Source organism: Aquarana catesbeiana, linkage group LG06 (genome assembly GCF_042186555.1).
Source record: "Aquarana catesbeiana isolate 2022-GZ linkage group LG06, ASM4218655v1, whole genome shotgun sequence".
Lineage (NCBI taxonomy): Eukaryota > Metazoa > Chordata > Amphibia > Anura > Ranidae > Aquarana > Aquarana catesbeiana.
In genome coordinates, this window is record NC_133329.1 from 190447886 (window position 1) to 190462238 (window position 14353).

A 14353-nucleotide genomic window follows, 5' to 3' on the forward strand; every position below is an offset into this window, starting at 1 on the left:
GTAGTTCACCGCTGCAGATGAAGGGTACTACAGTAGAATCAGGCAAAGCGTAGTCTAGGCAAGCTGGGTCATACACAGGTAGATCACGAGCGGGAACCCAAGATCGATCCTCTGGGCTGAAACCTTTCCAATTAACAAGATATTGTAAGGAATTGCGTACTTGTCTGGAATCAAGAATAAATGCCACTTCATATTCCTGACTGTCCAACACATCCACAGGTTCTGGTTCATTTACTTGGAGGCTCGAATGATAAGGTTTCAACAATGAAACATGAAAGACATTTAGAATGCGCATGGATGGGGGAAGTTTTAATCTATAGGACACAGGATTAACAATCTCCGAAATTTCATAGGGCCCGGTGAATTTTGGGCGAAGTTTTTTAGATGGAACATGCAGGGACAGATTCCTAGATGATAGCCACACTTTGTCACAAACTTTATATCCTGGTGCCTTTGAGCGCCTCTTGTCAGCCATTTTCTTAAAAGCCTGCACAGAGCGAGAAATAGCACGATTAACATCGGACCAGATTTTGGAGAAATTTTCAATCGTGATGTTGGCATCTGGAACATCAGAGGGTGGAAGATCAAAGGAGCACACACGAGGATGCAACCCGTAAACACTGAAGAAAGGAGAGGTCCCTGTAGATGTGCTGGCACAATTATTAAAGGCAAACCCACTGCACCTCATCATTGGCCATCAGACAACGTACCATCTTCTCTAGAGTCTGATTAGTCCTTTGGCCATTTGTCTCAGGATTAGGGATGAGCTTCGAGTTCGAGTTGAACTCATATTCGACTCGAACATCGGCTGTTCAGCTGTTCGCCAGTTTGCCGAACAGCGAACAATTTGGGTTGTTCGCGGCAAATTCAAAAGTCGCGGAACACCCTTTAAAAGTCTATGGGAGAAATCAAAAGTGCTAATTTTAAAGGCTTATATGCATGGTATTGTCATAAAAAGTGTTTGGGGACCTGGGTCCTGCCCCACGGGACATGGATCAATGCAAAAAAAAGTTTTAAAAACGGCCGTTTTTTCGGGAGCAGTGATTTTAATAATGCTTAAAGTGAAACAACAAAAGTGTAATATCCCTTTAAATTTCGTACCTGGGGGGTGTCTATAGTATGCCTGTAAAGAGGCGCATGTTTCCCGTGTTTAGAACAGTCTGACAGCAAAATGACATTTCAAAGGAAAAAAAGTCATTTAAAAGTACTCGCGGCTATTAATGAATTGCCGGTCCGACAATACACATAAAAGTTCATTGATAAAAACGGCATGAGAATTCCCCACAGGGGAACCCCGAACCAAAATTAAAAAAAAAAAAAATGACGTGGGGGTCCCCCTAAATTCCATACCAGGCCCTTCAGGTCTGGTATAGATATTATGGGGAACCCCGGCCAAAATAAAAAAAAATGGCGTGGGGTCCCCCTCAAAATCTATATCAGACCCTTCAGGTCTGGTATGGATTTTAAGGGGAACCCCGTGCCAAAATTTAAAAAAAAATGGCGTGGGGTCCCCAAAAAAATCCATACCAGACCCTTATCTGAGCAGGCAACCTGGCAGGCCGCAGGAAAAGAGGGGGGGACGAGAGAGCGCCCCCCCTGAACCGTACCAGGCCACATGCCCTCAACATTGGGAGGGTGCTTTGGGGTAGCCCCCCAAAACACCTTGTCCCCATGTTGATTGGGACAAGGGCCTCATCCTCACAACCCTTGCCCGGTGGTTGTGGGGGTCTGCAGGCGGGGGGTTTATCGGAATCTGGAAGCCCCCTTTAACAAGGGGACCCCCAGATCCCGGCCCTCCCCCCTGTGTGAAATGGTAAGGGGGTACCCTTACCATTTCACAAAAAAACTGTCAAAAATGTTAAAAAGGACAAGAGACAGTTTTGGCAACTCCTTTATTTAAATGCTTCTTCCTTCTTCTATCTTCCTTCGGTTTCTTCCTCCATCTTCTTCTTCTTCTGGTTCTTCCTCCGGTGTTCTCGTCCGGCATCTTCCTCTGCGGCGTCTTCTTATCTTCTTCTCCTCGGGCCGCTCCGCATCCATGATGGCATGGAGGGAGGCTCCCGCTGTGTGACGCTTCTCCTCTTCGGACGGTTCTTAAATAACGGGGGGCCACCCGGTGACCCCGCCCCCCTCTGACGCACGGGGACTTGACGGGGACTTCCCTGTGGCATTCCTCGTGATGCCAAAAGGGGTGGGGTTACGTAATGGGTGACCCCGCCCCCTCTGACATCACGGGGAATGCCACAGGGAAGTCCCCGTCAAGTCCCGTGCGTCAGAGGGGGGCGAGGTCACCGGGTGGCCCCGCCCCCCGTTAAGAACCGTCAGAAGAGGAGAAGCGTCACACAGCGGGAACCTCCCTCCATGCCATCATGGATGCGGATCTGGCCCGAGGAGAAGAAGGGAAGAAGACGCCACGGAGGAAGATGCCGGACAAGAACACCGGAGGAAGAAGCAGAAGAAGAAGATGGAGGAAGAAACCGAAGGAAGATAGAAGAAAGAAGAAGCATTTAAATAAAGGAATTGTCAAAAACTGTCTCTTGTCATTTTTAACATTCTTGACAGTTTTTTTGTGAAATGGTACCATTTCACACAGGGGGGAGGGCCGGGATCTGGGGGTCCCCTTGTTAAAGGGGGCTTCCAGATTCCGATAAGCCCCCCGCCCGCATACCCCCACAACCACCGGGCAAGGGTTGTGAGGCCCTTGTCCCCATCAACATGGGGACAAGGTGTTTTGGAGGGCTACCCCAAAGCACCCTCCCAATGTTGAGGGCATGTGGCCTGGTACGGTTGGGGGGCGCTCTCTAGTCCCCCCCCTCTTTTCCTCCGGCCTGCCAGGTTGCGTGCTCGGATAAGGGTCTGGTATGGATTTTGAGGGGGACCCCACGCCATTTTTCTTTAAAATTTTGGCCGGGGTTCCCCTTAATATCCATATCAGACCTGAAGGGCCTGGTATGGAATTTAGGGGGACCCCCCACGTCATTTTTTTTTTAAATTTTGGTTCGGGGTTCCCCTGTGGGGAATTCCCATGCCGTTTTTATCAATGAACTTTTATGTGTATTGTCGGACCGGCAATTCATTAATAGCCGCGAGTACTTTTAAATGACTTTTTTTCCTTTGAAATGTCATTTTGCTGTCAGACTGTTCTAAACACGGGAAACATGCGCCCCTTTACAGGCATACTATAGACACCCCCCAGGTACGAAATTTAAAGGAATATTACACTTTTATTGTTTCACTTTAAGCATTATTAAAATCACTGCTCCCGAAAAAACGTCCCTTTTTAAAAAATGTTTTTGCATTGATCCATGTCCCCTGGGGCAGGACCCAGGTCCCCAAACACTTTTTATGACAATAACTTGCATATAAGCCTTTAAAATTAGCACTTTTGATTATTCATGTTCGTGTCCCATAGACTTTAACGGTGTTCGCGTGTTCGAACAAATTTTTTGCCTGTTCGCAAGTTCTGGTGCGAACCGAACAGGGGGGGTGTTCAGCTCATCCCTACTCAGGATGATATGCTGACGAATATGATAACTTAATCCCCAGCTGAGAGCAAAGGGCCTTCCAAAACTGGGCTATAAACTAAGAGCCATGGTCTGAGACAATGTTAATTGGTGCCCCATGGAGCCTGAAAACACGTTTAAAGAATAAAGATGCAAGTTCTTTAGCAGATGGAAGTTTTGGAAGTGGAACAAAGTGGGCCATCTTACTGAACCTGTCTACCACCACCCAGATCGTGGAACGACCCTGGGACAGAGGTAAGTCAGTGAGAAAGTCCATATAGATAAATGGGTCTAGGGACAGGTAGGTATTAGTAGTGGAGGTAGGAGACCGGGGGGCTTAGAGGTACTGCTCTTGCTTCCGGCACAAACTTCACAGGCCTGGACAAAGGCTAACACATCCTGCCTAATCGATGGCCACCAGAGGTTGGGAGAGATAATCTCAAAAGTTTGCCTAAACCCCAGATGTGCTGCAGGTTTTGATGCATGTACCTGCTGCAATACCTGCAAACAAAGAGCCAGGGGCACAAAAAGCATACCAGAGGGAGTGGAGGGAGGGGCTTTAGCCTGTGCAGGTAACAAGGCCTCAGAGATGTCAGTCTGGGTGAAAGCCAAAATCCTATCCTCAGAGATACTGGGTTGTGGAGGAAGCGGAGGAGGAGACTCTGATAAAAAGCTGCAAGACAAGGCATCAGCCTTAATGTTTTCTGGCCCTGGTAAATAAGAAATTGTGAAGTCAAATCTGGAGAACAATGACCACCTGGCTTGACGTTAGTTCAGTCTTTTAGCAGAACGGATGTATTCAAGGTTTTTGTGGTCAGTCAGAACTATGAATGGATAGCGAGCTCCCTCCAGCCAATGTCTCCATTCTTCCAAAGCTAGCTTTATGGCTAAAAGTTCTCTGTTGCCTATATCATAATTGCGCTCTGCTAGGGAATATTTACGGGACAGGAAGGCACAAGGGTGGATGGCAGCATTTACAGGATCTTTTTGTGACAGAAGCGCCCCCACCCCTACTTCAGATGCATCTACCTCCACAATAAAAGGCAGCTCAGGAACAGGATGGCGTAGAACTGGTGAAGAGGTAAAGGCTTTCTTCAAATGAGTGAAGGCTGCCTGGGCTTCAGTAGTCCATTTAAACTTAGTCTGAGTCTTCCTGGTGAGAGAGGTGATGGGATGTGCAATGGTGGCAAAGTTCTTAATGAATTTCCGATAGAAATTTGCAAAGCCCAGGAAGCGCTAAAATGGCTTGAATCTTGGCTGGATCCATGGTTAGGCCTGTGTCAGAGATTAGGTAGCCCAGGAAAGGTACTTGTTTGACATGGAATATGCATTTTTCAGGCTTAACAAAAAGGTAATGAGCCTTTAATCGGGCCAATACTGAGCAGACGTGCCTCTGATGTGTTTCAAGATTGGGAGAGTATATCAAAATATCATCTAAGTATACAAGCATGAAGTGACCAAACAGGTCACGGAAAATGTCATTCATAAAGTTCTGAAAGACAGCTGGTGCATTCCTGAGACCGAAAGGCATGACAAGACATTCGTAATGGCCATCCTTGGTGTTAAAGGCCGTCTTCCTTTCAGCTCCTGCAAAGATGCGCACTAGATTATAGGCTCCCCTTTAGGTCTAGTTTGGAGAAGATTTTTGCTCCCTGGATTTGGGAGAACAACTCTGATAAGAGGAAGAGGATACCGATTGGGAACAGTTATTTTATTTAGAATTCTGTAATCAACACAAAGCCTTAGTCCCCCATCCTTCTTCGGGACAAAGAAGCATCCTGCACCCGCGGGAGAAGTGGAGGGATGGATGAAACCCTTAGCTATGTTTTCCTGTATGTATTCTTGCAAAGCTAGATTCTCTGGCTCAGACAATAGAAAGACTTTCCCTCGAGGAGGTGTAGTATCAGGCAAGCGGTCAATGGGACAATCATAACTGCGATGAGGAGGTAAAGTGTCAGCAATCCCTTTAGAAAACACATCCCGAAAGTACTTATAACAAAGCGGAATCTGTTCCATTCCCACTTGACAGGTAGCAAGTCGAACAGGGTGCTGGATGCAGTTTTTTTTACACTGATTGGACCAAGCCAGAATATTTCCTGTTTGCCAGTCAATTACAGGATTGTGCTTCTTAAGCCAAGGAAGGCCTAGGATCAAAGGAGTGGATGGATAGTCAATGACAAGAGATGAACTTTTCTCCCAATGCAAGGCCCCCAATTGTTACTGGAAAGGGTTGATGGATTGGAGCAATAGATCTTGTGGGAGAGGCCGATTGCCCAGTCCGCCTGATTTCTGTGGATAATCTAGAGCATGAGTTTCCAGGAACAAAGAGGTAATCAGAGTCTTATCAATAAAATTCTCAGTGGCTCCAGAATCTACCAAGGCCAGCAGTTTATGAGCCCCTGTCCCAAAGTGAATGACAACGGGTAAAAGTATACGATTGTCCCCCTGGGGAGTTGAAAGCAGACCTAAGGTGACCTCCCCGCAATCACTTAGGTCCTGGAGTTTCCTGGACGTGTAGGGCATGAACGGAGCATATGACCCTTGAGGCCACAATATAAGCAGAGTCCCATGTTACGCCGGCGTGTGTGTTCCTGGGCAGATAACCGGGTGGAGCCTAACTGCATAGGTTCTTCCTCAGTTCTGGCACTGGAAGTGGAATAGTCAGGTGGCAAGTGAGGTATATAGTTTGCCACAGCCGTAGTTTGTTCTCGTCTCCTCTCATGCTGGCGGCGGTCAATTCTAATGGCTAGACACATAGCCTCCTCCATTGAGGTTGGGTAGAAGTTGACCAGAGCATCCTTAGTAATTGCATCTGAAAGGCCTATTCTAAACTGGCTGTGGAGAACTGCATCATTCCAGACAGATTTTGGGGCCCACCTGCGAAACTCTGAACAATACATTTCAGCTGTGGTAGTTCCTTGCTTTAAGTTACACAGGGTTGATTCTGCAGTAGAAGCACAATCTGGATCATCATATAACAACCCGAGGGCTTTAAAGAAGGCATCTACTGTTAGCAGGGCTGGATGGTTTGGTTCCAGGTTAAAGGCCCAGGCCTGGGGGTCCCCCTGTAGTAGAGAGATAATGATTTGAACCCTCTGAGTTTCAGGGCCAGATGAGGATGGCCTTAACTTGAAATATAATTTGCAGCTGTTTTAAAGTTGCAAAACCCTTTACGGCAGGGATCTCAAACTGGTGGCCCTCCAGCTGTTGCGAAACTACAAGTCCCATGAGGCATTGCAAGGCTGACAGTTATAAGCATGACTCCCACAGGCAGATGCATGATGGGACTTGTAGTTTTCAAACAGCTGGAGGGCCTCCAGTTTGAGACCCCTGCTTTACGGTCACCAGAAAACCGGTCAGGCAAAGGAATTTTTGGTTCAGATGGAGTTTTTGTAGCGGTGGTAGTAGAAGCAGATTGCACCTTGGTGAGCTCTGTGGCCATTTCCTGAACTTGATGGGATAAACAGCAAAGTTCCTGTGCAAACAACTGAGCCTGCTCAGGATCCATGATAGGTTTCCCTTTTTATGTATGGCTTGTGATAATGTCAGACTAGGAGCAGATAACAGGTAACAGTTCAGGTGTGCTGATTATGCAAAGAGTTCAAAGAACAAGAGCACATACCATGAGCAGGTCTAAGCAGAGGAGGTCAGCTGGGACTTGTAGTTCACCGCTGCAGATGAAGGTAGATTAGATGTTTGCTGGACCTTGTAGTTCACTGCTGCAGATGAGGATAGATGTTAGCTGGTACTTGTAGTTCACAGCTGCAGATGAAGGTGGATGTTAGCTGGTGCTTGTAGTTCACCGCTGCAGATGGTACTACAGTAGAATCTAGGCAAGCTGGGTCATACACAGGTAGATCAGAGTCCAAACGGTACAGAATCAGAAGCGAGCAAGCAGGGTCAAACGAGCCGGGTCATACACGAAATACACAGAGCAGATATCAGCTGGATCAAACAGTGGCACACAAAGGTAAACTCTATCATGAGCACTGATTGAATGCTGATACAGGTGATTTAAAGGTGAGCTGGCCAATCACTTCTTTTCTTATTTATACAGGTGCACTGGTAAGGCCTGTATGCACAATCAGAAAATTGTCAGAAAAATACCACTTTCGAAGGGTTCGTACGATAATCTGATCGTTAGTACACAGCTTTTGAGAGTTCATCCATTTTATCCAATGGGACAACCACAAAAAAAAATTTTCATAAGATACCAAATCTCAAGATTTTCATTTAACCACTTCAGCCTGGAAGAATTTACCCCCTTCCTGACCAGAGCACTTTTTTTCTGCGTCGCTTTAACTGACAATTGCGCGGTCATGCGACATGGCTCCCAAACAAAATTGACGTCCTTTTTTTGCCACAAATAGAGCTTTCTTTTGGTGGTATTTGATCACCCCTGCATTTTTTTTTTTTTTTTTTGCACGATAAACACAATATTTTTTACATTTTGCTATAATAAATATCTCCCAAAAACATATAAAAAAGCATTTTTTTCCCTCAGTTTAGGCCGATATGTATTCTACATATTTTTGGTAAAAAAAAATTGCAATAAGCGTTTATTGATTGGTTTGCGCAAAAGTTATAGCGTTTACAAAATAGGGGATAGTTTTATGGCATTTTTATTAATAATTTTTTTTTACTAGTAATGGAGGAGATCAGCGATTTTTATCATAACTGCGACATTATGGCGGACATATCAGACATTTTTGACACATTTTTGGGACCATTGTCATTTATACAGCAATCAGTGTTATACAAATGAACTGATTCCTGTGTAAATGACACTGGCAGTGAAGGGGTTAACCACTAGGTGGCAGTGTAGGGGTTAAGTGTGTCCTGGGGAGTGTTTCTAACAGTGGGGGGGAGGGGCTGTGTGTGGCACGTCACTGATCTCTGCTCCCGATCACAGGTCACTAGGCAGAACGGGGAGATGCTTGTTTACATTAGCATCTCCCCGTTCTTCCTCTCCATGAGATGATCGCGGGTATCCCTGCGGACATCGAGACCGTGGGACCTGCAACCCGACTCACGGAGCTTGCCGCAGGCCGCCTTAAAGGGCAACGTACAGGTACGTTAGTTTGCCTGTATGTGCCATTCTGCCGCAGTATATCTGCGTGAGGCAGTTGGCAAGCGGTTACTCAGTACAGTTTTCATCCGAAAATACAAATGCATTACATCACTTCTGAATTTTTGTACCAGAATTTTCGTAACTTTAGTATCTTCTTCATTTTTGATATGAGATTAGCATGCAAAATCCGAGTTAATCGGATCTGTTTTGGCCAGTGCTTAATTGCACAGAATAACAGGTAATGAGTACAACCCGGGTTATAATATACTCAGGTAACTAATATAACATGTAATAAATACAACACTGAGCGTTGGTGGGCTGTGTGTAGGTTACCAGGAGGTTAGAGCCTCTGCCAGCTTTTTTTGGCAAATGTCAGGGCAGAAGGTGATGAAAAATAAGACCAAAACAAAAACAAATTTTAGTAGCGTGGGAAAGGGTGAGCGCTTCTGACCATGTTTTTTTATTGTCAGAAGTTACAACCATATATATATTGGGGGTGATTTACGAAAGCCGTGCGCCATCAGTAGAGGCGCACGGTAAGGCGCAACGCACATTTACGACACAGTGCGCCAGTAACAGATAACAGAATGCAATCTCTCCAATTCAATATTTACAGAATATTAACAGAAGATGGGGGTGCCAATATTATGGGATGATGTGAGGAAGTTTAGTAACTGCCCAAGTAACAAATTTGCCCAAAATAGAATGAGAAAGTAACTTTTTCAGAGAAAGCCTGCTGTGCCTGCAAGTACGTTTAGAACTGCGTGAGATCAATATAAGCATTGCGCATGCGCAAGCGGGTCTTGCTCTCATTCACGTGAGTTTGTTTGGGCTAGCTTTTGCTTTTAACCACTTGCTTACTGGGCACTTAAACCCCCCTCCTATCCAGACCAATTTTTTCAATTTTTTTTGTCCTTTTTTTCATACAAATAGAGCTTTCTTTTGGTGGTATTTGATCACCTCTGGGTTTTTTATTTTTTGCGCTATAAATGAAAAAAAAACTAAAATTTTGAAAAAAAAAGAATTTTTCTTAATTTCTGTGATAAAATTTTGCAAATTAGTAGTTTTTCTTCATAAATTTTGGCCACAATTTATAATGCTACATATCTTTGGTAAAAATAACCAAAAATTAGTGGAAATTATTTGGTCTATGTGAAAGTTTTATGCCCCGTACACACGGTCGGACTTTGTTCGGACATTCCGACAACAAAATCCTAGGATTTTTTCCGACGGATGTTGGCTCAAACTTGTCTTGCATACACACGGTCACACAAAGTTGTCGGAAAATCCGATCGTTCTGAACGCGGTGACGTAAATCACGTACGTCGGGACTATAAACGGGGCAGTGGCCAATAGCTTTCATCTCTTTATTTATTCTGAGCATGCGTGGCACTTTGTCCGTCGGATTTGTGTACACACAATCGAAATTTCCGACAACGGATTTTGTTGTCGGAAAATTTTATCTCCTGCTCTCCAACTTTGTGTGTCGGAAAATCCGATGGAAAATGTCCGATGGAGCCCACACACGGTCGGAATTTCCGACAACATGCTCCGATCAGACATTTTCTATCGGAAAATCCGACCGTGTGTACGGGGCATTAGAGTCTACAAGCTATGGTGCAAATCATAAAAAAAATATCACATCTGATGTACTGGTGGCCTATCTCATTTCTTGCGACCCTAACAAGCCAGGAAAGTACAAATGCCCCCCAAATAACCCCTTTTTAGAAAGTAAACATTTCAAGGTATTTAGTTAGAGGCATGGTGAGTTGTTTGAAGTTGTAATTTTTTCCCACAATTCTTTGCAAAATTGAGATCCCCCCCCCACAAAATTGTCATTGTAATAGCTTATTTCTCTCACATGGCATGTGTATACCACAAATGACTTTTTCACTGCCTGGCCACATACAGAGGCCCAACATGCAGGGAGCACCACCAGGTGTTCTAGGAGCATAAATTACACATGACATTTCTCAACCACCTATAACACTTTTGAAGGCCCTGGAGCACCAGGACAATGGAAACACCCACAAAATGACCCCGTTTTGGAAAGCTAACACCACAACGTATAATCCATGAGGTATAATGAGTCTTTTGAACGGTTCATTTTTTTCCAGAAGTTTTTGGAAAATGTGGAAAAAAAATGAAAAACATTTTTTTTACACAAAGTTGTCCGTTTATAAGATATCTCCAACACATAGCATTTAGATAGCAAAAATGACACCCCAAAATACATTCTGCTACTCCTCCTGAGTATTACAATACCACATGTGTGAGACTTTTTCACTGCCTGGCCACATACAGAGGCCCAACATGCAGGGAGCACCATCAGGTGTTCTAGGAGCATAAAATTACACATCACATTTCTCAACCACCTACTACACTTTTGAAGACCCTGGAGCACCAGGACAATGGAAACACCCACAAAATGACCTCATTTTGGAAAGCTAACACCACAACGTATAATCTATGAGGCATAATGAGTCTTTTGAACGGTTCATTTTTTTCCAGAAGTTTTTGGAAAATGTGGGAAAAAAATGAAACCGCATTTTTTTTACACAAAGTTGTCCGTTTATAAGATATCTCCAACACATAGCATTTATATAGCAAAAATGACACCCCAAAATACATTCTGCTACTCCTCCTGAGTATGGCGATACCACATGTGTGAGACTTCTACACAACCTGGCCACATACAGAGATCCAACATGCAAGAAACACTGTCAGGTGTTCCAGGGACACATAGCATGCACATACCAAGAATTACACCTCAAAATACATTATGCTAAGCAAAGAGTAAACAAAAGATTACCTGTGGTTGTAGTAGCGCAGTTGTACACAGGAGGATAGCACTGGTCCAGGCAGCAGGCAGGGACTTGGTCAGCAACGGCAAACACAATTATCCAGGCAGCAGGCAGGGTTACTGTCCATATAAAGTCCAGGGTCAGTGCAGGCAGAGATATTGTCAGCAGTGCCAAAAATATTGGTCCTGGTAGTAGGCAGGTCCATGTGGTGTGGTCAGTACAACAGGAAGAGGCATGACGGCAGTAAGTCCTACAGGCAGAAGTAGGGCCTCGTTCAGGACAGAATGGGGACAGGGGTAGAGGCTTCTCCCACCCAAATCTCTTTGAAGCCTTCGAGTCTCCAGACACTAATCTAGGATTGAGAAAACAAAAAAAATTGTTTTCTTCATCCAGAAAAACAATTCTGGAGCCCCTCACATATGTGAGACCCCTGTGTTGAATCCCACTAGTCCAGTAGTAGGGTATAAGATCAGTCCATGAGGCAGGCAAAAAACATGGTCAAACATTCCAAGGTCAGTTCAAGGTCAGGCAGAGGTATGTACAGAATCGTTAGGCAGAAGCATGGTCGAATAACAGTCCAGGGTCAGTTCCAGATCAGGCAGAGGTATGTGCAGAATCGTTAGGCAGAAGCATGGTCGAATAACAGTCCAGGGTCAGTTCCAGATCAGGCAGAGGTATGTACAGAATCGGCAGACAGAAGCGTGGTCGAATAACAAGCCAGGGTCAGTTACAGAGCAGGCAGTGGCATAAGGGGTGTGAGGGTAAATTGCAGGAACTGAGGCTTACGTTTACCATACTTCACTAATAATTTACTGAAGTATGGTAACGGGGAAAACATTCACCTATGCAGAGGCCTGGTTCAGAAGGACATTGTGCACAATAAAAAGATGTGTCTCTTCTGAATCCTGCTCTGGTACACACCTTACATTTTTTTTACCGTCGTTGGCCTGTTGGTTTGGGAGGGATTTTATCGGGAAAGTGGCGTTCGGAGAGTCGACTTAGAACATCTGATCGGATATTTTCTGGTGGGCCTTTCGGGAATATAAGGGCAGTGAAAACTTCTTCCTGGTAGCCAAGGAAGCGTTTGGGGTTTTGGGTGGAGTTACGATAAATTACATATGAATTGTATATGGCCAATTGAAAAAAATAAATTGCGACTTTTTTATACCAATGGTATGTCCGTCTTGTGGCAAGGTATGGTTCCAGCATTTGGTCATTGAAGTCGACTCCCCCATAAACAAATAATCATAGATGCATTTAGGTTTTTGTATGGGGCCATTCCTTCTGGGGATTTCCACGAAGGTATCATTGTGGATTGAAGACAACATGTAGACATCTGTTTTGTCCCTCCACTTCACTGCCAAAATCTTGTTGTTTCATAGACTTGCCGTTTCTTCTTTTCTCCATTTTTTATTGACAAGACTTTGAGGAAAGCCCTTCCGGTTCTTTTTTACGGTGCCACATGCTGGCGTCTTCTTCCGGTGAAGGTTGTGGAACAGGGGCAGAGATGTGTAGAAGTTGTCTACGTATAAATTGTAGCCTTTTTCCAGTAGGGGGTATATGAGGTCCCAAACAATTTTCCGGCTTGATCCCAAGTAGTCTGGGCAATTAGGGGGTTACAGCTGGGTGTCCTTCCCTTCGTACACTTTGAAGGCATATATGTACCCTGTGACTCGGTCACATAATTTGTATACCTTCACCCCATAGTGGGCCCTTTTACTGGGAATAAATTGTTTTATTTTAAGCCTGCCACTAAATTTAACAAGGGACTCATCCACACATATGTTTTGGTCCGGGGTAAACAGCTGGGGAATACTTCAGAAAAATAATTTAGAAGCGGCCGAATTTTGAAAAGCCTGTCATAATTTGGGTCATTTCGGGGCGGGCACTGGGTATTGTCATTGAAATGAAGGAACCTCATTATCATGAGGTATCTGTTTCTGGGCATTGCCTTGGAGAATATTGGCGGTGGGTTGACCAATAGGACATCAAAGTGTTTTTTTTGGTGAGTCCCATATTAAATGTGAGGCCTAAAAAAACCTTCAACTCCTCCACCGTTAGGTACTATCCACACCACAAGCCACTCTATGCGAGACGGCTGTGCGGCTCCTTACCACCAACTCCTCCGCCTATCAACTATATGCTACAGATCCAGACTCAGCAGGATTGGGGGTCAGAAAGAATAGCTTCCTAAGAAAAAATCCTATATGCACCGTGATGCATTACCCACATCTGCCTCTGACTGATACTATATCCCCTTCCATCAAATAATAACCGCTGATAGTGCTGTGAATTACCAATACTGACTAATAAGATTGCTGTGGTTCCGTTTTTTACCTCCCCTTCTTTCCAAGCATAGTTATAAATTTATCAGGTATTCAATTCTGTGCTCCTGAAGAAGCGCATGCGGCGCGTAACATGTCGAGCCTAGACAGAATCTGATTGCCACCATCACATAGCGTTTGGTTCAACGAAATGTACTGTAATTATATAGATCAATAAGTTGCATGTCTCTTGTTGGTTCTAAAGTTTCGCTTATCTTTATTACCTAAACCATCCAGCTGTGTATGGAGTGCATAATTTGTAAACTGTGTATGTTTTCTTATTTTATTCCCTATCCCCCCTTTTTTTAAAAATAATTTCGAAATAAAATAGAATTTTAATTACATATCATTTTCATTATTGTGCCTATAAAGTCTTGAGCCCACTAACATTCTCTTGTTCTCCTAACTCCTCCACCGTTAGGTCTCTCCACTCGTAGGGACGGTATCATGGTTATGCAATAGAGTTGTCTGTCAGCTTACCTGTCTCCATATGTTCATCTCTAAAGACCAGCTGTCTCTCACCTGACTGCTTTTATTAACTCTCCTCTAGCATGGCTCCACCCCAGCTCCTATCAGAGAACTCTATATTAACCTCTGCACTGCAGGCCAGCCCTGCTGATCATCCTTTGTGTGTTTGGCTTCCTGTTCCTG